At 47.2% G+C, this 26,487-nt stretch overlaps 15 non-coding genes and 2 pseudogenes across 15 annotated transcripts; all 17 read right to left on the bottom strand.

Annotated features, from left to right (window-relative positions):
* Window positions 1–1,035: 1,035 nt before the first annotated feature.
* LOC141232752 (U2 spliceosomal RNA) lies at window positions 1,036–1,226 on the bottom strand. The gene has a single exon (XR_012298933.1). It is a non-coding gene; the product is annotated as a U2 spliceosomal RNA (small nuclear RNA).
* Window positions 1,227–2,341: 1,115 nt separating this feature from the next.
* LOC141232740 (U2 spliceosomal RNA) lies at window positions 2,342–2,532 on the bottom strand. The gene has a single exon (XR_012298921.1). It is a non-coding gene; the product is annotated as a U2 spliceosomal RNA (small nuclear RNA).
* Window positions 2,533–3,647: 1,115 nt separating this feature from the next.
* On the bottom strand, window positions 3,648–3,845 carry LOC141232490 (U2 spliceosomal RNA). The gene has a single exon (XR_012298739.1). It is a non-coding gene; the product is annotated as a U2 spliceosomal RNA (small nuclear RNA).
* A 5,552-nt stretch (window positions 3,846–9,397) lies between these two features.
* Window positions 9,398–9,487, bottom strand: LOC141232568 (U2 spliceosomal RNA; annotated as a pseudogene).
* A 1,115-nt stretch (window positions 9,488–10,602) lies between these two features.
* Window positions 10,603–10,793, bottom strand: LOC141232435 (U2 spliceosomal RNA). The gene has a single exon (XR_012298685.1). It is a non-coding gene; the product is annotated as a U2 spliceosomal RNA (small nuclear RNA).
* Window positions 10,794–11,908: 1,115 nt separating this feature from the next.
* LOC141232456 (U2 spliceosomal RNA) lies at window positions 11,909–12,099 on the bottom strand. The gene has a single exon (XR_012298707.1). It is a non-coding gene; the product is annotated as a U2 spliceosomal RNA (small nuclear RNA).
* A 1,115-nt stretch (window positions 12,100–13,214) lies between these two features.
* On the bottom strand, window positions 13,215–13,405 carry LOC141233097 (U2 spliceosomal RNA). The gene has a single exon (XR_012299261.1). It is a non-coding gene; the product is annotated as a U2 spliceosomal RNA (small nuclear RNA).
* Window positions 13,406–14,520: 1,115 nt separating this feature from the next.
* LOC141232728 (U2 spliceosomal RNA) lies at window positions 14,521–14,711 on the bottom strand. The gene has a single exon (XR_012298910.1). It is a non-coding gene; the product is annotated as a U2 spliceosomal RNA (small nuclear RNA).
* A 1,115-nt stretch (window positions 14,712–15,826) lies between these two features.
* On the bottom strand, window positions 15,827–16,008 carry LOC141232465 (U2 spliceosomal RNA). Its single transcript, XR_012298715.1, has one exon. It is a non-coding gene; the product is annotated as a U2 spliceosomal RNA (small nuclear RNA).
* Window positions 16,009–16,532: 524 nt separating this feature from the next.
* LOC141232579 (U2 spliceosomal RNA) lies at window positions 16,533–16,648 on the bottom strand (annotated as a pseudogene).
* Window positions 16,649–17,763: 1,115 nt separating this feature from the next.
* Window positions 17,764–17,954, bottom strand: LOC141232717 (U2 spliceosomal RNA). The gene has a single exon (XR_012298899.1). It is a non-coding gene; the product is annotated as a U2 spliceosomal RNA (small nuclear RNA).
* Window positions 17,955–19,069: 1,115 nt separating this feature from the next.
* LOC141232706 (U2 spliceosomal RNA) lies at window positions 19,070–19,260 on the bottom strand. Its single transcript, XR_012298888.1, has one exon. It is a non-coding gene; the product is annotated as a U2 spliceosomal RNA (small nuclear RNA).
* Window positions 19,261–20,375: 1,115 nt separating this feature from the next.
* On the bottom strand, window positions 20,376–20,566 carry LOC141232694 (U2 spliceosomal RNA). Its single transcript, XR_012298876.1, has one exon. It is a non-coding gene; the product is annotated as a U2 spliceosomal RNA (small nuclear RNA).
* A 1,115-nt stretch (window positions 20,567–21,681) lies between these two features.
* Window positions 21,682–21,872, bottom strand: LOC141232682 (U2 spliceosomal RNA). The gene has a single exon (XR_012298865.1). It is a non-coding gene; the product is annotated as a U2 spliceosomal RNA (small nuclear RNA).
* Window positions 21,873–22,987: 1,115 nt separating this feature from the next.
* LOC141233108 (U2 spliceosomal RNA) lies at window positions 22,988–23,178 on the bottom strand. Its single transcript, XR_012299271.1, has one exon. It is a non-coding gene; the product is annotated as a U2 spliceosomal RNA (small nuclear RNA).
* Window positions 23,179–24,293: 1,115 nt separating this feature from the next.
* Window positions 24,294–24,484, bottom strand: LOC141232671 (U2 spliceosomal RNA). Its single transcript, XR_012298854.1, has one exon. It is a non-coding gene; the product is annotated as a U2 spliceosomal RNA (small nuclear RNA).
* Window positions 24,485–25,599: 1,115 nt separating this feature from the next.
* LOC141232492 (U2 spliceosomal RNA) lies at window positions 25,600–25,788 on the bottom strand. The gene has a single exon (XR_012298740.1). It is a non-coding gene; the product is annotated as a U2 spliceosomal RNA (small nuclear RNA).
* Between the last annotated feature and the right edge of the window lie 699 nt (window positions 25,789–26,487).

Here is a 26,487-nt window from a genome sequence, read left to right as displayed (position 1 = left end):
TTAAGAAGACATGTTGTCAACCTCTAGATCCCTTACATGCCTGCACTTTTCGGCTTGCTGCTGCTGCAATCCACGCGTTTTAGATCTGCATAACTCCACCTCTTTAAACACAGCACCTTCACCCCCTGCTGTTCCCACCCGCCTCAACACCGTTGGAAGGGAGGAGAACCAATTAAGGCGGGGGGTGGGGTGGAACGAGCAGCTGTCTACCCTTAGCAGGAGGGCTCCTGATTACATACCTCTCCTGCTGCTGCTGCTGCTGGCTGTCCAGCAGCAGACTGAAGGTGGCTGCTGCTGTGCACAGGTATATAAAGGCTCAGAGCCTATTATGACACGCGCAGCCAGCGTTCCATTGCCACATTCCATCTACTGCAGGCAGGATACCTGGCTGGCTGAATGTCGCTGAGAAGCTCACAGAGACCGCCATAAGCAACAGTTTAACAGAATGTCACAGACTAATCAACCAAACTTTTTGGGTTGGGTTCTCTTTTATAGTCTGCAGGCATTAAATGAAAGAAGTCAGTGTTCCAGCAGAAGGAGACAACGTTTCAGAAAAGGCATTGTAGCAAACCAAAAAAGAAATTTTAAGCGCAGCAGAGTAACCAGCGCACATACCTGTTAGCTCAGGTGAGTTTAAAAGGCTGCTGTTGATAACAAGGGCATTTGCTAAATAGATGGTGTGTGTGCAACAATATACTGAAAGGTCAATTATATTGTGCAGCTTATCTCACCACCTGTAGTTATTTAGGTGAAAGCTCCAAAATGCTTGCCTAATATGTCTGTTTATCCAAAAGGAAGTAAAAAGGGAGAGCTAGAAAGATAGCATTGCATCACATTACATGGCAATGCAATGCACAGTTGCTGAAGTTGAACCAAAATGAGCTTGTAATCTGGCTTCTGCAACTTTGAACATGAAAAATCCAATGAGGAGAAGAAAAGCAAAGCCAAAGAGTCCATCCCAAAATCCGACAAACAAGCAAAATGAACAAAAAACATTGAATTCAATTCTTTCTGATTTTAGAAACTGCATTAAAGAAGGGGTGCACCGGTCCTGGAGATACTGCAATACCAGGTCAATGCGTGGAGTGGACAGAGCAAGCTCTTTTTCCATCTCCCTGTTCTAAAAATCCATTTAATATATGGTCCCCAGATAGGGGACGTATCAGATATTAAACTGATAAGAACAGATACTACACTTGATCTTAGCCAAAAGGCCGAGAAGCGATAACCAGAATTGGTTTCAAACTACGGAGCCACCCAAGGATCCTGAAAAGTCCATTTGTGGAGATGAGCTCCTGGACTCCCGTTAAGAAGACATGTTGTCAACCTCTAGATCCCTTACATGCCTGCACTTTTCGGCTTGCTGCTGCTGCAATCCACGCGTTTTAGATCTGCATAACTCCACCTCTTTAAACACAGCACCTTCACCCCCTGCTGTTCCCACCCGCCTCAACACCGTTGGAAGGGAGGAGAACCAATTAAGGCGGGGGGTGGGGTGGAACGAGCAGCTGTCTACCCTTAGCAGGAGGGCTCCTGATTACATACCTCTCCTGCTGCTGCTGCTGCTGGCTGTCCAGCAGCAGACTGAAGGTGGCTGCTGCTGTGCACAGGTATATAAAGGCTCAGAGCCTATTATGACACGCGCAGCCAGCGTTCCATTGCCACATTCCATCTACTGCAGGCAGGATACCTGGCTGGCTGAATGTCGCTGAGAAGCTCACAGAGACCGCCATAAGCAACAGTTTAACAGAATGCCACAGACTAATCAACCAAACTTTTTGGGTTGGGTTCTCTTTTATAGTCTGCAGGCATTAAATGAAAGAAGTCAGTGTTCCAGCAGAAGGAGACAACGTTTCAGAAAAGGCATTGTAGCAAACCAAAAAAGAAATTTTAAGCGCAGCAGAGTAACCAGCGCACATACCTGTTAGCTCAGGTGAGTTTAAAAGGCTGCTGTTGATAACAAGGGCATTTGCTAAATAGATGGTGTGTGTGCAACAATATACTGAAAGGTCAATTATATTGTGCAGCTTATCTCACCACCTGTAGGTTTTTAGGTGAAAGCTCCAAAATGCTTGCCTAATATGTCTGTTTATCCAAAAGGAAGTAAAAAGGGAGAGCTAGAAAGATAGCATTGCATCACATTACATGGCAATGCAATGCACAGTTGCTGAAGTTGAACCAAAATGAGCTTGTAATCTGGCTTCTGCAACTTTGAACATGAAAAATCCAATGAGGAGAAGAAAAGCAAAGCCAAAGAGTCCATCCCCAAATCCGACAAACAAGCAAAATGAACAAAAAACATTGAATTCAATTCTTTCTGATTTTAGAAACTGCATTAAAGAAGGGGTGCACCGGTCCTGGAGATACTGCAATACCAGGTCAATGCGTGGAGTGGACAGAGCAAGCTCTTTTTCCATCTCCCTGTTCTAAAAATCCATTTAATATATGGTCCCCAGATAGGGGACGTATCAGATATTAAACTGATAAGAACAGATACTACACTTGATCTTAGCCAAAAGGCCGAGAAGCGATAACCAGAATTGGTTTCAAACTACGGAGCCACCCAAGGATCCTGAAAAGTCCATTTGTGGAGATGAGCTCCTGGACTCCCGTTAAGAAGACATGTTGTCAACCTCTAGATCCCTTACATGCCTGCACTTTTCGGCTTGCTGCTGCTGCAATCCACGCGTTTTAGATCTGCATAACTCCACCTCTTTAAACACAGCACCTTCACCCCCTGCTGTTCCCACCCGCCTCAACACCGTTGGAAGGGAGGAGAACCAATTAAGGCGGGGGGTGGGGTGGAACGAGCAGCTGTCTACCCTTAGCAGGAGGGCTCCTGATTACATACCTCTCCTGCTGCTGCTGCTGCTGGCTGTCCAGCAGCAGACTGAAGGTGGCTGCTGCTGTGCACAGGTATATAAAGGCTCAGAGCCTATTATGACACGCGCAGCCAGCGTTCCATTGCCACATTCCATCTACTGCAGGCAGGGTACCTGGCTGGCTGAATGTCGCTGAGAAGCTCACAGAGACCGCCATAAGCAACAGTTTAACAGAATGCCACAGACTAATCAACCAAACTTTTTGGGTTGGGTTCTCTTTTATAGTCTGCAGGCATTAAATGAAAGAAGTCAGTGTTCCAGCAGAAGGAGACAACATTTCAGAAAAGGCATTGTAGCAAACCAAAAAAGAAATTTTAAGCGCAGCAGAGTAACCAGCGCACATACCTGTTAGCTCAGGTGAGTTTAAAAGGCTGCTGTTGATAACAAGGGCATTTGCTAAATAGATGGTGTGTGTTCAACAATATACTGAAAGGTCAATTATATTGTGCAGCTTATCTCACCACCTGTAGTTATTTAGGTGAAAGCTCCAAAATGCTTGCCTAATATGTCTGTTTATCCAAAAGGAAGTAAAAAGGGAGAGCTAGAAAGATAGCATTGCATCACATTACATGGCAATGCAATGCACAGTTGCTGAAGTTGAACCAAAATGAGCTTGTAATCTGGCTTCTGCAACTTTGAACATGAAAAATCCAATGAGGAGAAGAAAAGCAAAGCCAAAGAGTCCATCCCCAAATCCGACAAACAAGCAAAATGAACAAAAAACATTGAATTCAATTCTTTCTGATTTTAGAAACTGCATTAAAGAAGGGGTGCACCGGTCCTGGAGATACTGCAATACCAGGTCAATGCGTGGAGTGGACAGAGCAAGCTCTTTTTCCATCTCCCTGTTCTAAAAATCCATTTAATATATGGTCCCCAGATAGGGGACGTATCAGATATTAAACTGATAAGAACAGATTTTTTTTTTTGATTGAATATATCTTTTATTAGCACAAAAAATAAGTTAACAGACAGTGTACAGTGCCGCAGCCCAGTACACACAGAATTCTACATCATATTTACATAGCATGAGGATACGACGCACTAACTGGACACATCACACCCCTATGCTACACAAAACACACAATCTGAAAGAAAAAGCATGTCAATCAATACAGTACGACGAACCGTGATAAGGGATGGGGATTGGGAAAAAGGGGATGGGGAGGGGAAAATCACAGGCCCGAAGCTTTATTGAAAGACAAGACACATAAGGGGAGAGGGGGAGGAGGGGTTTAGTCCTCGTCCTCGTCCTCCGGACCGTCCATGATGGAATAGTCTCTGAGCAGGCTGTGGATCAGCCTGCGGCAGTCCTGGATGGACATCCTCTCCCTCCTCAAGATGAGCCGGTTCCTGGCGACCCAAACGGCATCCTTGAAGCAGTTCATAAGGCGCCAAGCCTCCTGGATGGCTCCGACGGTATGAACCCCAGGGAAGAGTCCGTAAAGCACAGAATGGTGCGATAGGCTCGCCCTGGGGACAGAGTTCCTCAGGTCGTCCTCAAGTGCAGTCAATAGGCGCTGTGCAAATCCGCAGTCCCAAAAAGTGTGCAAAGATGTTTCCTCCACGAAGGGGCACCTTGGGCAGTACCGGGTCTTGCACAGGTTCCGGGCATGCATGAATGACCGGACGGGCAGTCCGCCCTGAATCGCCATCCACGACAAGTCCTTGTGCCCGTTGGTCAGCCTGTCAGACGACACATTTGTCCACACAGTCTCCAGCGTGTCCTGGTGAAGTCCTGTGATGTTCTCCACGTCATCCTTGGCTCTGATTATCTTGTGGATAGTTTTGGGCTTCCACAAGTCGGGCTTGAGTCCCTCCAGTTGATGCTCCCCCACAAATCGAACGACGTCTCCGTAGAACCATGGCGTCGTCCAGTTGTAGGGGAAGGAGCTGTCCCACTTGTCAAAGCCGAGTCGCCTCCAAAGAGAAAGCAGGAAGAAGCGAGACATGGACCTGCCCGCGGAGCCATTCTTGACTTGCAAAGTCCGGCGGACACAATCACACACAAAAGAGGATCGCAGGAGGGTGGGGATATCTGGAACGCCCTTCCCACCCTTGCGAGGCTCCTTGTACATGACGGCCCGCCTGACTCTGTCCATCTTGGATCCCCAGACAAAGTGAAACACTGTCCTGGTAATGGCCCTGCACACAGTGACGTGTGGGGGCCAGGCCTGCGCCGTGTACTGCAAGACGGGCAGGACCTCATTACGCAGGACGAGTGCCTTACCCTCACAAGTGAGGTGTCTGAGGCTCCAGAGTCCGATCCGTTGCTTCACCTTGGCCAAGCGTTCTTGCCAGGACTTGAGGGCCGCTCCTTCCTTCCCGAACCAGACTCCCAGCACCTTGAGGAAATCCGGTTGAATGTTGAAGGGGAAGGGGGCGGAGGAGGCCGGCTGCCAATCCCCAAAGAGCATGGCTTCCGACTTCCTGCAGTTGACTTTGGCCCCTGAAGCCCGGCCGAACCTCTCACACGTCTGGACGAGGGCGTCGACTGAACCACGATCAGCGCAGAAGACGGTGACGTCGTCCATGTAGAGCGAGCACTTGACCTCGTGTCGTCCCGGACCCGGTGCGGTGATCCCTCTGATCTCTCCATTCTGCCGGATAGCCTCTGCGAAGAGTTCTATAACACAAACAAAAAGAAGAGGTGATAGAGGGCAGCCTTGTCTGACCCCAGAGAGGACAGGGAAGGGGTCAGTCTTCCAGCCGTTCACCAACACCGAGCTGTGGATATCAAAATACATCAGACGGACATACGAACAAAACATGTTACCCAAACCTAACCGGTGCAGAGCTCGGCCCATGAACTCGTGGGAAACCCGGTCGAAGGCCTTCTCCTGATCCAAGGAGACCAGGGCCGCGTGTGCGCGGCGGACCTTGATGTACTCGACCGTGTCCCGCACGAGTGCGAGGCTGTCTGCGATGCGACGTCCAGGGATGCCGCAGGTCTGGTCCGGGTGGATGATCCGTCCGATGACCGTCTTAAGTCGTGTCGCCATCGTCTTGGCCAGGATCTTGTAGTCCACGTTGAGCAGAGTGATGGGACGCCAATTCCTCAGGTCGCACCTCTCTCCCTTCCGCTTGTACAGGATCGTGACCATTCCTTCCCTCAAAGATGGAGGCATTCTACCCTCCACCACCATCTCCTCGTACAGGTCCAACAGGTCCGGACAGATGAGGTCTCCCAGCGCTACATAGAGCTCCGCTGGAAGACCATCACTGCCCGGGGTCCTGCCGGTCCTAAAGGATTTAGCGGCAGAGAGCAATTCGCCCACCATCAGAGGTTTGTCCAAGGCTGCCGTGCCTGCAGGATCAAGATGGTTAGTGATACCTGACAGGAACTTATCAGCAGCGTCGGGGTCGGTAGTCTTGTGGGAGTAGAGTTCGCTGTAGAAGTCGCTGACGACCCTCATCACGTCCTCCTTCCCAGGTCGCATGTTTCCGCTCTCGTCTCGCAGCTCGTTCAGGGGCGTGTGACCGGCATGAAGTTTCCTGAAAAAGAATGAGTTACATTTCTCACCCTTCTCCAGATTCTCCACTTTGGAACGGAAGATGATTCGCTTGGACTCCTCCTCAAAGTGCCTTTTCAGGCTCTTCTTGGTCTCCTCCAGCTCCTCCCTCACGTCCCAGCCGCAGTGAAGAAGGTCCTGCAGCGACCGCAGCTCGCGCTGCAGCCCTCTGAAGTCCCTCCTCTTCTCACACGCCTGTTGTCGACCCTTGGCCTGAAAGAAACAGCGAAACTCAAGTTTAACATATTCCCACCAATCAGAGACTGTTTGGAAGCTACCCTTGTAGGACTGCCACATTGCGTAGGCTGCTCTCAGCTCCTCCACGACTTCATCCTGAGCCAGCAGAGCACAATTCAGCTTCCAGGAGCCGGGGCCGGACGGAAAACCGTCGCCGAGGACACCTTGTAAGTGAATGGCTCTGTGGTCGGAGAAGAAGCAGGAGACCATCGAGTGCCTACTCTGCCTGACTGCCCGAGAGGTGAACACAAAGTCAATCCTGGAGCGGAGTGAGCCATCGGGTCGGCTCCACGAATAGTTCGTGGAGCCTCTCCCCATGGAGCCCACCACGTCCTGAAGAGAGGCCTTGGTTACCATCTCGATGAGCAGCTTGGACGTGATGTCCAACTTGGCAGATGTGCCAGAACTACGATCGTCCTCCTCGATGGGGCAGTTGAAATCCCCGGCCATCACTAAGGTCCTGGTGGTGGCAAGCTGAAGCCGCAGGGTCTGGAAAAGCTCCAAACGCTCATTCTTCAGTGGGGACGCATACACGTTGATGAACCTGACAGGTTCTCCCGCCCAGTTGCCATCTACAACAAGAGCCCTGCCGCAGATGAGCTCCTGGACGGACTCAAGCGTGAATGCGCCCCCCCTGATCAGAATTGCGACCCCCGCAGACTTGCAGTCACCCCCACCGGACCAGTAGGATGGACCGTGGGACCACTCCCTGGCCAGATGTTTGAAGGACCTAGAGGAGGGAAGGGAACATTCCTGCAACATATAAACATCACACAACTGGGAAGTAAGGAAGGCATAAATAGTCTGACGTCTGAACTTGTCCTTGATGCTCCTGACATTAATGGAAAATAAGTTAATATTAGCCATCATGTAGGGAAAAAAGAAAAAGTTAGCGCAGGCAATACACCTTAGTTACCACTCCGGTCGGGTGGTCCCTCGTCGGTGTTGACTGCTGGTGACGGGATCACCAGCAGGCCCTCTTCCTCCATCTGGTCAAGCAGCGCGGCCTCGATCTCGGCGACCACCAGTTCCTCCTCTTCTGGCTCGGCCACCAGGGTCTCAACCATGTGCTCCATCTCTTCTGGCTCAGGGAGGGTATCCTCCTTTTCGCCTACGAAATCCAGAATCTTCTTTTTGGAGGATTCAGTAGCAGGGCTGTCCTCCACCTTCCTCTTTCCCCGGGTTGGAACTGGGGAGACAAGAAGGGGAAAATCCTCCTCGGAATAGATAGCGGCGGGTGGAGGAAAGGTTAATTCCACCGCTACCATGGTCTGGGGAGGGAGAGTGGCTGCCGGGGCAGGGGAAAGGACACCTGCTGAGGAGTAGGGGAAGGAGGAAGAGGAAGTGGAATCCTCAGCAGGGGTGGCCGGGGTGGGGGGGGATTGGACGGGGGTGGCAGGGGGAGGGATCGAGAGAGGGGTGACAGAACTCTTACCCTCCTTTGACTTTTTCTTCTGCTTCGGAGCTGCTGGGACCGTCGCTGGGGCTTTGGCCACCGACTCCTTGACCGCTTTGGCCTTGGTCGTCTCGGCCTTGGCCGCTGGGGCCTTGGTCGTCGCGTCCTTGACCTTCACAGGCCTGGTCGTCGGGGCCTTGTCCTCCGTAGCTGGGGTCGTCGCAACCACCGATGCCCAGGATCTCTCACGCCTGGGGCAATCCTTGTACAGATGAGCCGCCAGCCCACACAGGTTGCAGGACGTCTTCTTCGGGCAGTCCTTCGAGCTGTGTCCCGTCACTCGACAAATCCTGCAGGCATCCTCCTTGCAGTCCTTCATCTCGTGGCCGTTCTTGCCGCATCTCCTGCAGTTCCGCGGCATGTCCGGGTAATAGATGAGGCCGTAGGAGTTGCCCAGGGAGAATGTCGGGGGCAGGTGCCGAAGTCCGTCTGAGTACGCCAGGTCCCTGTGAAGTCTAACGGTCACCGCCCACTTACCTGTCCAGAAGCCGAGTCCATTCAGGATGTGAGAGGGTTCCTTCACAACCAAACAGAAGCGTCTCAGGAAGGTACAGATGTCTTGGCCTGGGGTGTGCGGGTTGCGCATGGAGACCGTGATCCTCCTTTCATCCCTCTGGATAGGGCAGCTACCTGTAAAGGCAGAGAAAGAATTATCCGGTCGTCTTGCGCTTACCATTTCCCAGAACCTCCTGCAGGTGTTCACAGTGGCGAAGGTGACGAAGAAGATCCCCGTCAAGAAGGTCTGGATGCTGAGGGTGTCCGACCTGGAGAAGCCTCGATCCAGCAGCATCTTCTGGCAGAACACGTCCGAGGACATGTCCGGCACCCTCCCATCCACTTCCTTCAGCTTCAGGGCCACCGTCTGCCGCATCCATGGCTCCAGGGCTGGAGCTTCGTGGCGGGGCTTCTGGGGTCCCTTCTGCTGGCCAGTCGTGGAGGCAGAGTCCTTGGGGTCAGAATCGGCTCCTGGCTGGGCCCTCCTGGCTGTCCCCAGCTCCAGGCTCTTCTTTTCGGCCTTCCTCGCAGCGCTTGCCATGGCTTTCCTCCTGCAGTTACTTCTTGGAGCTGGATCTGGAACTCTTCCCGGAATGGGTGGAGCTATGCAGATTCTTCTCCCGTCGTGTTCTGGACAAATTCCCTGAAAGGTCTTTGTCTCGATGATTTTCTTCCTCGAAGATTCCACAGGACAGCCCGATTCTTCTCCGAGTCTTCGTCTTCTTCTGGATTCTTTAGAGCTTCTTCCTCCCACCGATATCCGCCTTCGTTCTCCGATGTCAGCTGGGCTCCGAAGCTCTTCTCCTTCCGAGTTCGATCGCTCTCGTCAAGTGTAAATCGTAGCTCTTGTGTTCTTAAAAGAACAGATACTACACTTGATCTTAGCCAAAAGGCCGAGAAGCGATAACCAGAATTGGTTTCAAACTACGGAGCCACCCAAGGATCCTGAAAAGTCCATTTGTGGAGATGAGCTCCTGGACTCCCATTAAGAAGACATGTTGTCAACCTCTAGATCCCTTACATGCCTGCACTTTTCGGCTTGCTGCTGCTGCAATCCACGCGTTTTAGATCTGCATAACTCCACCTCTTTAAACACAGCACCTTCACCCCCTGCTGTTCCCACCCGCCTCAACACCGTTGGAAGGGAGGAGAACCAATTAAGGCGGGGGGTGGGGTGGAACGAGCAGCTGTCTACCCTTAGCAGGAGGGCTCCTGATTACATACCTCTCCTGCTGCTGCTGCTGCTGGCTGTCCAGCAGCAGACTGAAGGTGGCTGCTGCTGTGCACAGGTATATAAAGGCTCAGAGCCTATTATGACACGCGCAGCCAGCGTTCCATTGCCACATTCCATCTACTGCAGGCGGGATACCTGGATGGCTGAATGTCACTGAGAAGCTCACAGAGACCGCCATAAGCAACAGTTTAACAGAATGCCACAGACTAATCAACCAAACTTTTTGGGTTGGGTTCTCTTTTATAGTCTGCAGGCATTAAATGAAAGAAGTCAGTGTTCCAGCAGAAGGAGACAACGTTTCAGAAAAGGCATTGTAGCAAACCAAAAAAGAAATTTTAAGCGCAGCAGAGTAACCAGCGCACATACCTGTTAGCTCAGGTGAGTTTAAAAGGCTGCTGTTGATAACAAGGGCATTTGCTAAATAGATGGTGTGTGTGCAACAATATACTGAAAGGTCAATTATATTGTGCAGCTTATCTCACCACCTGTAGTTATTTAGGTGAAAGCTCCAAAATGCTTGCCTAATATGTCTGTTTATCCAAAAGGAAGTAAAAAGGGAGAGCTAGAAAGATAGCATTGCATCACATTACATGGCAATGCAATGCACAGTTGCTGAAGTTGAACCAAAATGAGCTTGTAATCTGGCTTCTGCAACTTTGAACATGAAAAATCCAATGAGGAGAAGAAAAGCAAAGCCAAAGAGTCCATCCCCAAATCCGACAAACAAGCAAAATGAACAAAAAACATTGAATTCAATTCTTTCTGATTTTAGAAACTGCATTAAAGAAGGGGTGCACCGGTCCTGGAGATACTGCAATACCAGGTCAATGCGTGGAGTGGGCAGAGCAAGCTCTTTTTCCATCTCCCTGTTCTAAAAATCCATTTAATATATGGTCCCCAGATAGGGGACGTATCAGATATTAAACTGATAAGAACAGATACTACACTTGATCTTAGCCAAAAGGCCGAGAAGCGATAACCAGAATTGGTTTCAAACTACGGAGCCACCCAAGGATCCTGAAAAGTCCATTTGTGGAGATGAGCTCCTGGACTCCCGTTAAGAAGACATGTTGTCAACCTCTAGATCCCTTACATGCCTGCACTTTTCGGCTTGCTGCTGCTGCAATCCACGCGTTTTAGATCTGCATAACTCCACCTCTTTAAACACAGCACCTTAACCCCCTGCTGTTCCCACCCGCCTCAACACCGTTGGAAGGGAGGAGAACCAATTAAGGCAGGGGGTGGGGTGGAACGAGCAGCTGTCTACCCTTAGCAGGAGGGCTCCTGATTACATACCTCTCCTGCTGCTGCTGCTGCTGGCTGTCCAGCAGCAGACTGAAGGTGGCTGCTGCTGTGCACAGGTATATAAAGGCTCAGAGCCTATTATGACACGCGCAGCCAGCGTTCCATTGCCACATTCCATCTACTGCAGGCAGGATACCTGGCTGGCTGAATGTCGCTGAGAAGCTCACAGAGACCGCCATAAGCAACAGTTTAACAGAATGCCACAGACTAATCAACCAAACTTTTTGGGTTGGGTTCTCTTTTATAGTCTGCAGGCATTAAATGAAAGAAGTCAGTGTTCCAGCAGAAGGAGACAACGTTTCAGAAAAGGCATTGTAGCAAACCAAAAAAGAAATTTTAAGCGCAGCAGAGTAACCAGCGCACATACCTGTTAGCTCAGGTGAGTTTAAAAGGCTGCTGTTGATAACAAGGGCATTTGCTAAATAGATGGTGTGTGTGCAACAATATACTGAAAGGTCAATTATATTGTGCAGCTTATCTCACCACCTGTAGTTATTTAGGTGAAAGCTCCAAAATGCTTGCCTAATATGTCTGTTTATCCAAAAGGAAGTAAAAAGGGAGAGCTAGAAAGATAGCATTGCATCACATTACATGGCAATGCAATGCACAGTTGCTGAAGTTGAACCAAAATGAGCTTGTAATCTGGCTTCTGCAACTTTGAACATGAAAAATCCAATGAGGAGAAGAAAAGCAAAGCCAAAGAGTCCATCCCCAAATCCGACAAACAAGCAAAATGAACAAAAAACATTGAATTCAATTCTTTCTGATTTTAGAAACTGCATTAAAGAAGGGGTGCACCGGTCCTGGAGATACTGCAATACCAGGTCAATGCGTGGAGTGGACAGAGCAAGCTATTTTTCCATCTCCCTGTTCTAAAAATCCATTTAATATATGGTCCCCAGATAGGGGACGTATCAGATATTAAACTGATAAGAACAGATAGTACACTTGATCTTAGCCAAAAGGCCGAGAAGCGATAACCAGAATTGGTTTCAAACTACGGAGCCACCCAAGGATCCTGAAAAGTCCATTTGTGGAGATGAGCTCCTGGACTCCCGTTAAGAAGACATGTTGTCAACCTCTAGATCCCTTACATGCCTGCACTTTTCGGCTTGCTGCTGCTGCAATCCACGCGTTTTAGATCTGCATAACTCCACCTCTTTAAACACAGCACCTTCACCCCCTGCTGTTCCCACCCGCCTCAACACCGTTGGAAGGGAGGAGAACCAATTAAGGCGGGGGGTGGGGTGGAACGAGCAGCTGTCTACCCTTAGCAGGAGGGCTCCTGATTACATACCTCTCCTGCTGCTGCTGCTGCTGGCTGTCCAGCAGCAGACTGAAGGTGGCTGCTGCTGTGCACAGGTATATAAAGGCTCAGAGCTTATTATGACACGCGCAGCCAGCGTTCCATTGCCACATTCCATCTACTGCAGGCAGGATACCTGGCTGGCTGAATGTCGCTGAGAAGCTCACAGAGACCGCCATAAGCAACAGTTTAACAGAATGCCACAGACTAATCAACCAAACTTTTTGGGTTGGGTTCTCTTTTATAGTCTGCAGGCATTAAATGAAAGAAGTCAGTGTTCCAGCAGAAGGAGACAACGTTTCAGAAAAGGCATTGTAGCAAACCAAAAAAGAAATTTTAAGCGCAGCAGAGTAACCAGCGCACATACCTGTTAGCTCAGGTGAGTTTAAAAGGCTGCTGTTGATAACAAGGGCATTTGCTAAATAGATGGTGTGTGTGCAACAATATACTGAAAGGTCAATTATATTGTGCAGCTTATCTCACCACCTGTAGTTATTTAGGTGAAAGCTCCAAAATGCTTGCCTAATATGTCTGTTTATCCAAAAGGAAGTAAAAAGGGAGAGCTAGAAAGATAGCATTGCATCACATTACATGGCAATGCAATGCACAGTTGCTGAAGTTGAACCAAAATGAGCTTGTAATCTGGCTTCTGCAACTTTGAACATGAAAAATCCAATGAGGAGAAGAAAAGCAAAGCCAAAGAGTCCATCCCAAAATCCGACAAACAAGCAAAATGAACAAAAAACATTGAATTCAATTCTTTCTGATTTTAGAAACTGCATTAAAGAAGGGGTGCACCGGTCCTGGAGATACTGCAATACCAGGTCAATGCGTGGAGTGGACAGAGCAAGCTCTTTTTCCATCTCCCTGTTGTAAAAATCCATTTAATATATGGTCCCCAGATAGGGGACGTATCAGATATTAAACTGATAAGAACAGATACTACACTTGATCTTAGCCAAAAGGCCGAGAAGCGATAACCAGAATTGGTTTCAAACTACGGAGCCACCCAAGGATCCTGAAAAGTCCATTTGTGGAGATGAGCTCCTGGACTCCCGTTAAGAAGACATGTTGTCAACCTCTAGATCCCTTACATGCCTGCACTTTTCGGCTTGCTGCTGCTGCAATCCACGCGTTTTAGATCTGCATAACTCCACCTCTTTAAACACTGCACCTTCACCCCCTGCTGTTCCCACCCGCCTCAACACCGTTGGAAGGGAGGAGAACCAATTAAGGCGGGGGGTGGGGTGGAACGAGCAGCTGTCTACCCTTAGCAGGAGGGCTCCTGATTACATACCTCTCCTGCTGCTGCTGCTGCTGGCTGTCCAGCAGCAAACTGAAGGTGGCTGCTGCTGTGCACAGGTATATAAAGGCTCAGAGCCTATTATGACACGCGCAGCCAGTGTTCCATTTCCACATTCCATCTACTGCAGGCAGGATACCTGGCTGGCTGAATGTCGCTGAGAAGCTCACAGAGACCGCCATAAGCAACAGTTTAACAGAATGCCACAGACTAATCAACCAAACTTTTTGGGTTGGGTTCTCTTTTATAGTCTGCAGGCATTAAATGAAAGAAGTCAGTGTTCCAGCAGAAGGAGACAACGTTTCAGAAAAGGCATTGTAGCAAACCAAAAAAGAAATTTTAAGCGCAGCAGAGTAACCAGCGCACATACCTGTTAGCTCAGGTGAGTTTAAAAGGCTGCTGTTGATAACAAGGGCATTTGCTAAATAGATGGTGTGTGTGCAACAATATACTGAAAGGTCAAATATATTGTGCAGCTTATCTCACCACCTGTAGTTATTTAGGTGAAAGCTCCAAAATGCTTGCCTAATATGTCTGTTTATCCAAAAGGAAGTAAAAAGGGAGAGCTAGAAAGATAGCATTGCATCACATTACATGGCAATGCAATGCACAGTTGCTGAAGTTGAACCAAAATGAGCTTGTAATCTGGCTTCTGCAACTTTGAACATGAAAAATCCAATGAGGAGAAGAAAAGCAAAGCCAAAGAGTCCATCCCCAAATCCGACAAACAAGCAAAATGAACAAAAAACATTGAATTCAATTCTTTCTGATTTTAGAAACTGCATTAAAGAAGGGGTGCACCGGTCCTGGAGATACTGCAATACCAGGTCAATGCGTGGAGTGGACAGAGCAAGCTCTTTTTCCATCTCCCTGTTCTAAAAATCCATTTAATATATGGTCCCCAGATAGGGGACGTATCAGATATTAAACTGATAAGAACAGATACTACACTTGATCTTAGCCAAAAGGCCGAGAAGCGATAACCAGAATTGGTTTCAAACTACGGAGCCACCCAAGGATCCTGAAAAGTCCATTTGTGGAGATGAGCTCCTGGACTCCCGTTAAGAAGACATGTTGTCAACCTCTAGATCCCTTACATGCCTGCACTTTTCGGCTTGCTGCTGCTGCAATCCACGCGTTTTAGATCTGCATAACTGCACCTCTTTAAACACAGCACCTTCACCCCCTGCTGTTCCCACCCGCCTCAACACCGTTGGAAGGGAGGAGAACCAATTAAGGCGGGGGGTGGGGTGGAACGAGCAGCTGTCTACCCTTAGCAGGAGGGCTCCTGATTACATACCTCTCCTGCTGCTGCTGCTGCTGGCTGTCCAGCAGCAGACTGAAGGTGGCTGCTGCTGTGCACAGGTATATAAAGGCTCAGAGCCTATTATGACACGCGCAGCCAGCGTTCCATTGCCACATTCCATCTACTGCAGGCAGGATACCTGGCTGGCTGAATGTCGCTGAGAAGCTCACAGAGACCGCCATAAGAAACAGTTTAACAGAATGCCACAGACTAATCAACCAAACTTTTTGGGTTGGGTTCTCTTTTATAGTCTGCAGGCATTAAATGAAAGAAGTCAGTGTTCCAGCAGAAGGAGACAACGTTTCAGAAAAGGCATTGTAGCAAACCAAAAAAGAAATTTTAAGCGCAGCAGAGTAACCAGCGCACATACCTGTTAGCTCAGGTGAGTTTAAAAGGCTGCTGTTGATAACAAGGGCATTTGCTAAATAGATGGTGTGTGTGCAACAATATACTGAAAGGTCAATTATATTGTGCAGCTTATCTCACCACCTGTAGTTATTTAGGTGAAAGCTCCAAAATTCTTGCCTAATATGTCTGTTTATCCAAAAGGAAGTAAAAAGGGAGAGCTAGAAAGATAGCATTGCATCACATTACATGGCAATGCAATGCACAGTTGCTGAAGTTGAACCAAAATGAGCTTGTAATCTGGCTTCTGCAACTTTGAACATGAAAAATCCAATGAGGAGAAGAAAAGCAAAGCCAAAGAGTCCATCCCCAAATCCGACAAACAAGCAAAATGAACAAAAAACATTGAATTCAATTCTTTCTGATTTTAGAAACTGCATTAAAGAAGGGGTGCACCGGTCCTGGAGATACTGCAATACCAGGTCAATGCGTGGAGTGGACAGAGCAAGCTCTTTTTCCATCTCCCTGTTCTAAAAATCCATTTAATATATGGTCCCCAGATAGGGGACGTATCAGATATTAAACTGATAAGAACAGATTTTTTGATTGAAGCTGCATCCAAGGCACTGAAAAATGTGACCGAAGTCACACCAAAACAGCGCACGAGGCGAGGATTCATGTGGACCCTTCCCGGAGGAGAGGGTCCCCAATAAACCATCCCCATCCCTCCGAGCCAGAAGGCCACAGCGAGGGTCAGGGATCTCCGATGCTCTCCCTAGCCGAAGCCGGAGAAGAGCCGTTTTCGTGCTCCCAGCTTCCATCTAGGCTGCCACCCTAGTGGAGCTGGAGCCTGTGTTGGTTTCTCAGCCCAAAGCTGACCGGACCTCCGACCGGGTTTATAAAAATTCCCCTTCCTAGCCCGGAGGTCATGAATAGGGGGGGTTGCTCAGAAAGTATGATTGGCAAAGGTGCGGCGTGCTACGAAGCCAAGTCTTTCTGGGGTTCCCAGTCCCAGTAAGCTTGGACTCCCACCAGGGCGCCTACTCCTGGGGCACATTGCTCCAAAGCCCTCACACTTACCCAGACTAGTGACTTCGATCCTGGAGGGCCATGTTTTCCATCAGATAACTCTATGAGCCACCTGGCGTACTAACAAGTGCACCAAACCAGTGTGTAATATGCATCAATTTACTAGGGCAGCCCAAGGACAAAACTGTCTTTTCAAATGATACTACACTTGATCTTAGCCAAAAGGCCGAGAAGCGATAACCAGAATTGGTTTCAAACTACGGAGCCACCCAAGGATCCTGAAAAGTCCATTTGTGGAGATGAGCTCCTGGACTTCCGTTAAGAAGACATGTTGTCAACCTCTAGATCCCTTACATGCCTGCACTTTTCGGCTTGCTGCTGCTGCAATCCACGCGTTTTAGATCTGCATAACTCCACCTCTTTAAACACAGCACCTTCACCCCCTGCTGTTCCCACCCGCCTCAACACCGTTGGAAGGGAGGAGAACCAATTAAGGCGGGGGGTGGGGTGGAACGAGCAGCTGTCTACCCTTAGCAGGAGGGCTCCTGATTACATACCTCTCCTGCTGCTGCTGCTGCTGGCTGTCCAGCAGCAGACTGAAGGTGGCTGCTGCTGTGCACAGGTATATAAAGGCTCAGAGCCTATTATGACACGCGCAGCCAGCGTTCCATTGCCACATTCCATCTACTGCAGGCAGGATACCTGGCTGGCTGAATGTCGCTGAGAAGCTCACAGAGACCGCCATAAGCAACAGTTTAACAGAATGCCACAGACTAATCAACCAAACTTTTTGGGTTGGGTTCTCTTTTATAGTCTGCAGGCATTAAATGAAAGAAGTCAGTGTTCCAGCAGAAGGAGACAACGTTTCAGAAAAGGCATTGTAGCAAACCAAAAAAGAAATTTTAAGCGCAGCAGAGTAACCAGCGCACATACCTGTTAGCTCAGGTGAGTTTAAAAGGCTGCTGTTGATAACAAGGGCATTTGCTAAATAGATGGTGTGTGTGCAACAATATACTGAAAGGTCAATTATATTGTGCAGCTTATCTCACCACCTGTAGTTATTTAGGTGAAAGCTCCAAAATGCTTGCCTAATATGTCTGTTTATCCAAAAGGAAGTAAAAAGGGAGAGCTAGAAAGATAGCATTGCATCACATTACATGGCAATGCAATGCACAGTTGCTGAAGTTGAACCAAAATGAGCTTGTAATCTGGCTTCTGCAACTTTGAACATGAAAAATCCAATGAGGAGAAGAAAAGCAAAGCCAAAGAGTCCATCCCCAAATCCGACAAACAAGCAAAATGAACAAAAAACATTGAATTCAATTCTTTCTGATTTTAGAAACTGCATTAAAGAAGGGGTGCACCGGTCCTGGAGATACTGCAATACCAGGTCAATGCGTGGAGTGGACAGAGCAAGCTCTTTTTCCATCTCCCTGTTCTAAAAATCCATTTAATATATGGTCCCCAGATAGGGGACGTATCAGATATTAAACTGATAAGAACAGATACTACACTTGATCTTAGCCAAAAGGCCGAGAAGCGATAACCAGAATTGGTTTCAAACTACGGAGCCACCCAAGGATCCTGAAAAGTCCATTTGTGGAGATGAGCTCCTGGACTCCCGTTAAGAAGACATGTTGTCAACCTCTAGATCCCTTACATGCCTGCACTTTTCGGCTTGCTGCTGCTGCAATCCACGCGTTTTAGATCTGCATAACTCCACCTCTTTAAACACAGCACCTTCACCCCCTGCTGTTCCCACCCGCCTCAACACCGTTGGAAGGGAGGAGAACCAATTAAGGCGGGGGGTGGGGTGGAACGAGCAGCTGTCTACCCTTAGCAGGAGGGCTCCTGATTACATACCTCTCCTGCTGCTGCTGCTGCTGGCTGTCCAGCAGCAGACTGAAGGTGGCTGCTGCTGTGCACAGGTATATAAAGGCTCAGAGCCTATTATGACACGCGCAGCCAGCGTTCCATTGCCACATTCCATCTACTGCAGGCAGGATACCTGGCTGGCTGAATGTCGCTGAGAAGCTCACAGAGACCGCCATAAGCAACAGTTTAACAGAATGCCACAGACTAATCAACCAAACTTTTTGGGTTGGGTTCTCTTTTATAGTCTGCAGGCATTAAATGAAAGAAGTCAGTGTTCCAGCAGAAGGAGACAACGTTTCAGAAAAGGCATTGTAGCAAACCAAAAAAGAAATTTTAAGCGCAGCAGAGTAACCAGCGCACATACCTGTTAGCTCAGGTGAGTTTAAAAGGCTGCTGTTGATAACAAGGGCATTTGCTAAATAGATGGTGTGTGTGCAACAATATACTGAAAGGTCAATTATATTGTGCAGCTTATCTCACCACCTGTAGTTATTTAGGTGAAAGCTCCAAAATGCTTGCCTAATATGTCTGTTTATCCAAAAGGAAGTAAAAAGGGAGAGCTAGAAAGATAGCATTGCATCACATTACATGGCAATGCAATGCACAGTTGCTGAAGTTGAACCAAAATGAGCTTGTAATCTGGCTTCTGCAACTTTGAACATGAAAAATCCAATGAGGAGAAGAAAAGCAAAGCCAAAGAGTCCATCCCCAAATCCGACAAACAAGCAAAATGAACAAAAAACATTGAATTCAATTCTTTCTGATTTTAGAAACTGCATTAAAGAAGGGGTGCACCGGTCCTGGAGATACTGCAATACCAGGTCAATGCGTGGAGTGGACAGAGCAAGCTCTTTTTCCATCTCCCTGTTCTAAAAATCCATTTAATATATGGTCCCCAGATAGGGGACGTATCAGATATTAAACTGATAAGAACAGATACTACACTTGATCTTAGCCAAAAGGCCGAGAAGCGATAACCAGAATTGGTTTCAAACTACGGAGCCACCCAAGGATCCTGAAAAGTCCATTTGTGGAGATGAGCTCCTGGACTCCCGTTAAGAAGACATGTTGTCAACCTCTAGATCCCTTACATGCCTGCACTTTTCGGCTTGCTGCTGCTGCAATCCACGCGTTTTAGATCTGCATAACTCCACCTCTTTAAACACAGCACCTTCACCCCCTGCTGTTCCCACCCGCCTCAACACTGTTGGAAGGGAGGAGAACCAATTAAGGCGGGGGGTGGGGTGGAACGAGCAGCTGTCTACCCTTAGCAGGAGGGCTCCTGATTACATACCTCTCCTGCTGCTGCTGCTGCTGGCTGTCCAGCAGCAGACTGAAGGTGGCTGCTGCTGTGCACAGGTATATAAAGGCTCAGAGCCTATTATGACACGCGCAGCCAGCGTTCCATTGCCACATTCCATCTACTGCAGGCAGGATACCTGGCTGGCTGAATGTCGCTGAGAAGCTCACAGAGACCGCCATAAGCAACAGTTTAACAGAATGCCACAGACTAATCAACCAAACTTTTTGGGTTGGGTTCTCTTTTATAGTCTGCAGGCATTAAATGAAAGAAGTCAGTGTTCCAGCAGAAGGAGACAACGTTTCAGAAAAGGCATTGTAGCAAACCAAAAAAGAAATTTTAAGCGCAGCAGAGTAACCAGCGCACATACCTGTTAGCTCAGGTGAGTTTAAAAGGCTGCTGTTGATAACAAGGGCATTTGCTAAATAGATGGTGTGTGTGCAACAATATACTGAAAGGTCAATTATATTGTGCAGCTTATCTCACCACCTGTAGTTATTTAGGTGAAAGCTCCAAAATGCTTGCCTAATATGTCTGTTTATCCAAAAGGAAGTAAAAAGGGAGAGCTAGAAAGATAGCATTGCATCACATTACATGGCAATGCAATGCACAGTTGCTGAAGTTGAACCAAAATGAGCTTGTAATCTGGCTTCTGCAACTTTGAACATGAAAAATCCAATGAGGAGAAGAAAAGCAAAGCCAAAGAGTCCATCCCCAAATCCGACAAACAAGCAAAATGAACAAAAAACATTGAATTCAATTCTTTCTGATTTTAGAAACTGCATTAAAGAAGGGGTGCACCGGTCCTGGAGATACTGCAATACCAGGTCAATGCGTGGAGTGGACAGAGCAAGCTCTTTTTCCATCTCCCTGTTCTAAAAATCCATTTAATATATGGTCCCCAGATAGGGGACGTATCAGATATTAAACTGATAAGAACAGATACTACACTTGATCTTAGCCAAAAGGCCGAGAAGCGATAACCAGAATTGGTTTCAAACTACGGAGCCACCCAAGGATCCTGAAAAGTCCATTTGTGGAGATGAGCTCCTGGACTCCCGTTAAGAAGACATGTTGTCAACCTCTAGATCCCTTACATGCCTGCACTTTTCGGCTTGCTGCTGCTGCAATCCACGCGTTTTAGATCTGCATAACTCCACCTCTTTAAACACAGCACCTTCACCCCCTGCTGTTCCCACCCGCCTCAACACCGTTGGAAGGGAGGAGAAATAATTAAGGCGGGGGGTGGGGTGGAACGAGCAGCTGTCTACCCTTAGCAGGAGGGCTCCTGATTACATACCTCTCCTGCTGCTGCTGCTGCTGGCTGTCCAGCAGCAGACTGAAGGTGGCTGCTGCTGTGCACAGGTATATAAAGGCTCAGAGCCTATTATGACACGCGCAGCCAGCGTTCCATTGCCTATTTCCATCTACTGCAGGCAGGATACCTGGCTGGCTGAATGTCGCTGAGAAGCTCACAGAGACCGCCATAAGCAACAGTTTAACAGAATGCCACAGACTAATCAACCAAACTTTTTGGGTTGGGTTCTCTTTTATAGTCTGCAGGCATTAAATGAAAGAAGTCAGTGTTCCAGCAGAAGGAGACAACGTTTCAGAAAAGGCATTGTAGCAAACCAAAAAAGAAATTTTAAGCGCAGCAGAGTAACCAGCGCACATACCTGTTAGCTCAGGTGAGTTTAAAAGGCTGCTGTTGATAACAAGGGCATTTGCTAAATAGATGGTGTGTGTGCAACAATATACTGAAAGGTCAATTATATTGTGCAGCTTATCTCACCACCTGTAGTTATTTAGGTGAAAGCTCCAAAATGCTTGCCTAATATGTCTGTTTATCCAAAAGGAAGTAAAAAGGGAGAGCTAGAAAGATAGCATTGCATCACATTACATGGCAATGCAATGCACAGTTGCTGAAGTTGAACCAAAATGAGCTTGTAATCTGGCTTCTGCAACTTTGAACATGAAAAATCCAATGAGGAGAAGAAAAGCAAAGCCAAAGAGTCCATCCCCAAATCCGACAAACAAGCAAAATGAACAAAAAACATTGAATTCAATTCTTTCTGATTTTAGAAACTGCATTAAAGAAGGGGTGCACCGGTCCTGGAGATACTGCAATACCAGGTCAATGCGTGGAGTGGACAGAGCAAGCTCTTTTTCCATCTCCCTGTTCTAAAAATCCATTTAATATATGGTCCCCAGATAGGGGACGTATCAGATATTAAACTGATAAGAACAGATACTACACTTGATCTTAGCCAAAAGGCCGAGAAGCGATAACCAGAATTGGTTTCAAACTACGGAGCCACCCAAGGATCCTGAAAAGTCCATTTGTGGAGATGAGCTCCTGGACTCCCGTTAAGAAGACATGTTGTCAACCTCTAGATCCCTTACATGCCTGCACTTTTCGGCTTGCTGCTGCTGCAATCCACGCGTTTTAGATCTGCATAACTCCACCTCTTTAAACACAGCACCTTCACCCCCTGCTGTTCCCACCCGCCTCAACACCGTTGGAAGGGAGGAGAACCAATTAAGGCGGGGGGTGGGGTGGAACGAGCAGCTGTCTACCCTTAGCAGGAGGGCTCCTGATTACATACCTCTCCTGCTGCTGCTGCTGCTGGCTGTCCAGCAGCAGACTGAAGGTGGCTGCTGCTGTGCACAGGTATATAAAGGCTCAGAGCCTATTATGACACGCGCAGCCAGCGTTCCATTGCCACATTCCATCTACTGCAGGCAGGATACCTGGCTGGCTGAATGTCGCTGAGAAGCTCACAGAGACCGCCATAAGCAACAGTTTAACAGAATGCCACAGACTAATCAACCAAACTTTTTGGGTTGGGTTCTCTTTTATAGTCTGCAGGCATTAAATGAAAGAAGTCAGTGTTCCAGCAGAAGGAGACAACGTTTCAGAAAAGGCATTGTAGCAAACCAAAAAAGAAATTTTAAGCGCAGCAGAGTAACCAGCGCACATACCTGTTAGCTCAGGTGAGTTTAAAAGGCTGCTGTTGATAACAAGGGCATTTGCTAAATAGATGGTGTGTGTGCAACAATATACTGAAAGGTCAATTATATTGTGCAGCTTATCTCACCACCTGTAGTTATTTAGGTGAAAGCTCCAAAATGCTTGCCTAATATGTCTGTTTATCCAAAAGGAAGTAAAAAGGGAGAGCTAGAAAGATAGCATTGCATCACATTACATGGCAATGCAATGCACAGTTGCTGAAGTTGAACCAAAATGAGCTTGTAATCTGGCTTCTGCAACTTTGAACATGAAAAATCCAATGAGGAGAAGAAAAGCAAAGCCAAAGAGTCCATCCCCAAATCCGACAAACAAGCAAAATGAACAAAAAACATTGAATTCAATTCTTTCTGATTTTAGAAACTGCATTAAAGAAGGGGTGCACCGGTCCTGGAGATACTGCAATACCAGGTCAATGCGTGGAGTGGACAGAGCAAGCTCTTTTTGCATCTCCCTGTTCTAAAAATCCATTTAATATATGGTCCCCAGATAGGGGACGTATCAGATATTAAACTGATAAGAACAGATACTACACTTGATCTTAGCCAAAAGGCCGAGAAGCGATAACCAGAATTGGTTTCAAACTACGGAGCCACCCAAGGATCCTGAAAAGTCCATTTGTGGAGATGAGCTCCTGGACTCCCGTTAAGAAGACATGTTGTCAACCTCTAGATCCCTTACATGCCTGCACTTTTCGGCTTGCTGCTGCTGCAATCCACGCGTTTTAGATCTGCATAACTCCACCTCTTTAAACACAGCACCTTCACCCCCTGCTGTTCCCACCCGCCTCAACACCGTTGGAAGGGAGGAGAACCAATTAAGGCGGGGGGTGGGGTGGAACGAGCAGCTGTCTACCCTTAGCAGGAGGGCTCCTGATTACATACCTCTCCTGCTGCTGCTGCTGCTGGCTGTCCAGCAGCAGACTGAAGGTGGCTGCTGCTGTGCACAGGTATATAAAGGCTCAGAGCCTATTATGACACGCGCAGCCAGCGTTCCATTGCCACATTCCATCTACTGCAGGCAGGATACCTGGCTGGCTGAATGTCGCTGAGAAGCTCACAGAGACCGCCATAAGCAACAGTTTAACAGAATGCCACAGACTAATCAACCAAACTTTTTGGGTTGGGTTCTCTTTTATAGTCTGCAGGCATTAAATGAAAGAAGTCAGTGTTCCAGCAGAAGGAGACAACGTTTCAGAAAAGGCATTGTAGCAAACCAAAAAAGAAATTTTAAGCGCAGCAGAGTAACCAGCGCACATACCTGTTAGCTCAGGTGAGTTTAAAAGGCTGCTGTTGATAACAAGGGCATTTGCTAAATAGATGGTGTGTGTGCAACAATATACTGAAAGGTCAATTATATTGTGCAGCTTATCTCACCACCTGTAGTTATTTAGGTGAAAGCTCCAAAATGCTTGCCTAATATGTCTGTTTATCCAAAAGGAAGTAAAAAGGGAGAGCTAGAAAGATAGCATTGCATCACATTACATGGCAATGCAATGCACAGTTGCTGAAGTTGAACCAAAATGAGCTTGTAATCTGGCTTCTGCAACTTTGAACATGAAAAATCCAATGAGGAGAAGAAAAGCAAAGCCAAAGAGTCCATCCCCAAATCCGACAAACAAGCAAAATGAACAAAAAACATTGAATTCAATTCTTTCTGATTTTAGAAACTGCATTAAAGAAGGGGTGCACCGGTCCTGGAGATACTGCAATACCAGGTCAATGCGTGGAGTGGACAGAGCAAGCTCTTTTTCCATCTCCCTGTTCTAAAAATCCATTTAATATATGGTCCCCAGATAGGGGACGTATCAGATATTAAACTGATAAGAACAGATACTACACTTGATCTTAGCCAAAAGGCCGAGAAGCGATAACCAGAATTGGTTTCAAACTACGGAGCCACCCAAGGATCCTGAAAAGTCCATTTGTGGAGATGAGCTCCTGGACTCCCGTTAAGAAGACATGTTGTCAACCTCTAGATCCCTTACATGCCTGCACTTTTCGGCTTGCTGCTGCTGCAATCCACCCGTTTTAGATCTGCATAACTCCACCTCTTTAAACACAGCACCTTCACCCCCTGCTGTTCCCAACCGCCTCAACACCGTTGGAAGGGAGGAGAACCAATTAAGGCGGGGGGTGGGGTGGAACGATCAGCTGTCTACCCTTAGCAGGAGGGCTCCTGATTACATACCTCTCCTGCTGCTGCTGCTGCTGGCTGTCCAGCAGCAGACTGAAGGTGGCTGCTGCTGTGCACAGGTATATAAAGGCTCAGAGCCTATTATGACACGCGCAGCCAGCGTTCCATTGCCACATTCCATCTACTGCAGGCAGGATACTTGGCTGGCTGAATGTCGCTGAGAAGCTCACAGAGACCGCCATAAGCAACAGTTTAACAGAATGCCACAGACTAATCAACCAAACTTTTTGGGTTGGGTTCTCTTTTATAGTCTGCAGGCATTAAATGAAAGAAGTCAGTGTTCCAGCAGAAGGAGACAACGTTTCAGAAAAGGCATTGTAGCAAACCAAAAAAGAAATTTTAAGCGCAGCAGAGTAACCAGCGCACATACCTGTTAGCTCAGGTGAGTTTAAAAGGCTGCTGTTGATAACAAGGGCATTTGCTAAATAGATGGTGTGTGTGCAACAATATACTGAAAGGTCAATTATATTGTGCAGCTTATCTCACCACCTGTAGTTATTTAGGTGAAAGCTCCAAAATGCTTGCCTAATATGTCTGTTTATCCAAAAGGAAGTAAAAAGGGAGAGCTAGAAAGATAGCATTGCATCACATTACATGGCAATGCAATGCACAGTTGCTGAAGTTGAACCAAAATGAGCTTGTAATCTGGCTTCTGCAACTTTGAACATGAAAAATCCAATGAGGAGAAGAAAAGCAAAGCCAAAGAGTCCATCCCCAAATCCGACAAACAAGCAAAATGAACAAAAAACATTGAATTCAATTCTTTCTGATTTTAGAAACTGCATTAAAGAAGGGGTGCACCGGTCCTGGAGATACTGCAATACCAGGTCAATGCGTGGAGTGGACAGAGCAAGCTCTTTTTCCATCTCCCTGTTCTAAAAATCCATTTAATATATGGTCCCCAGATAGGGGACGTATCAGATATTAAACTGATAAGAACAGATTTTTTTTTTAATTTGGCTATCCCCTGCAGAGGGATAAAACCGTTTATTAAAACTTTAACAAATTACAAGCATAATTTAACAAATACCAAACGTTAAAAGACAAATGAAATTTACAAAACAAAAAAATACAAAGATTTTAAATAATTAGGTTCCATTGGTCAACAAGCCATTTTTTGGAAATATGTACATTCTTCTTTTTGTCAATTAAATAATAAGTATACATTTCACATAAACATAAACTTAAAACATCATTCACTGATAAAACATCTTGTTTAAAAATAGCAATGTTGCGCGCTTTCCAGAGAGATGACTTGGCGCAGTTCACTGTCTTCCAAGCCATTGTGTACTGGTCCATTGTGGGGCATTCCATAAGTCCGTATAGCACAGTTTTATATGTAAAGTTCTTGAGGTCTGCCACCCTTTCCAGTAGGGGGAGCAGTCTTCTCCAGAAATCCTTTGCAAAATTACATGTCCATAATAGATGTTCCACCGTTTCCTCTTCTTGGCATCCGGCTCTTGGGCAGATGGCAGACCTCACAAATCCTCTTCTGTATTGGAATGCCCGGCAAGGAAGACAGCGGTGCATGCAACTCCAAGCCAGATCTCTCTGTTCATTAAAAAGATAAAAAACGTTAATCATTTTCCAGATAGACATAGATTTGTCATCATCATATCTGTCAACATTACATATTTCCTCACTTTTACGTATTTCTTTAATTAGTTTCTTACTATTT

The sequence above is a fragment of the Phyllobates terribilis genome, unplaced genomic scaffold, assembly GCF_046119375.1.
Source record: "Phyllobates terribilis strain yellow unplaced genomic scaffold, ASM4611937v1 Scaffold_540__1_contigs__length_1147954, whole genome shotgun sequence".
NCBI classification, from domain to species: domain Eukaryota; kingdom Metazoa; phylum Chordata; class Amphibia; order Anura; family Dendrobatidae; genus Phyllobates; species Phyllobates terribilis.
The sequence above is the reverse complement of the archived record's forward strand: the minus strand, read 5'-3'. Positions and strand labels throughout refer to the sequence as shown.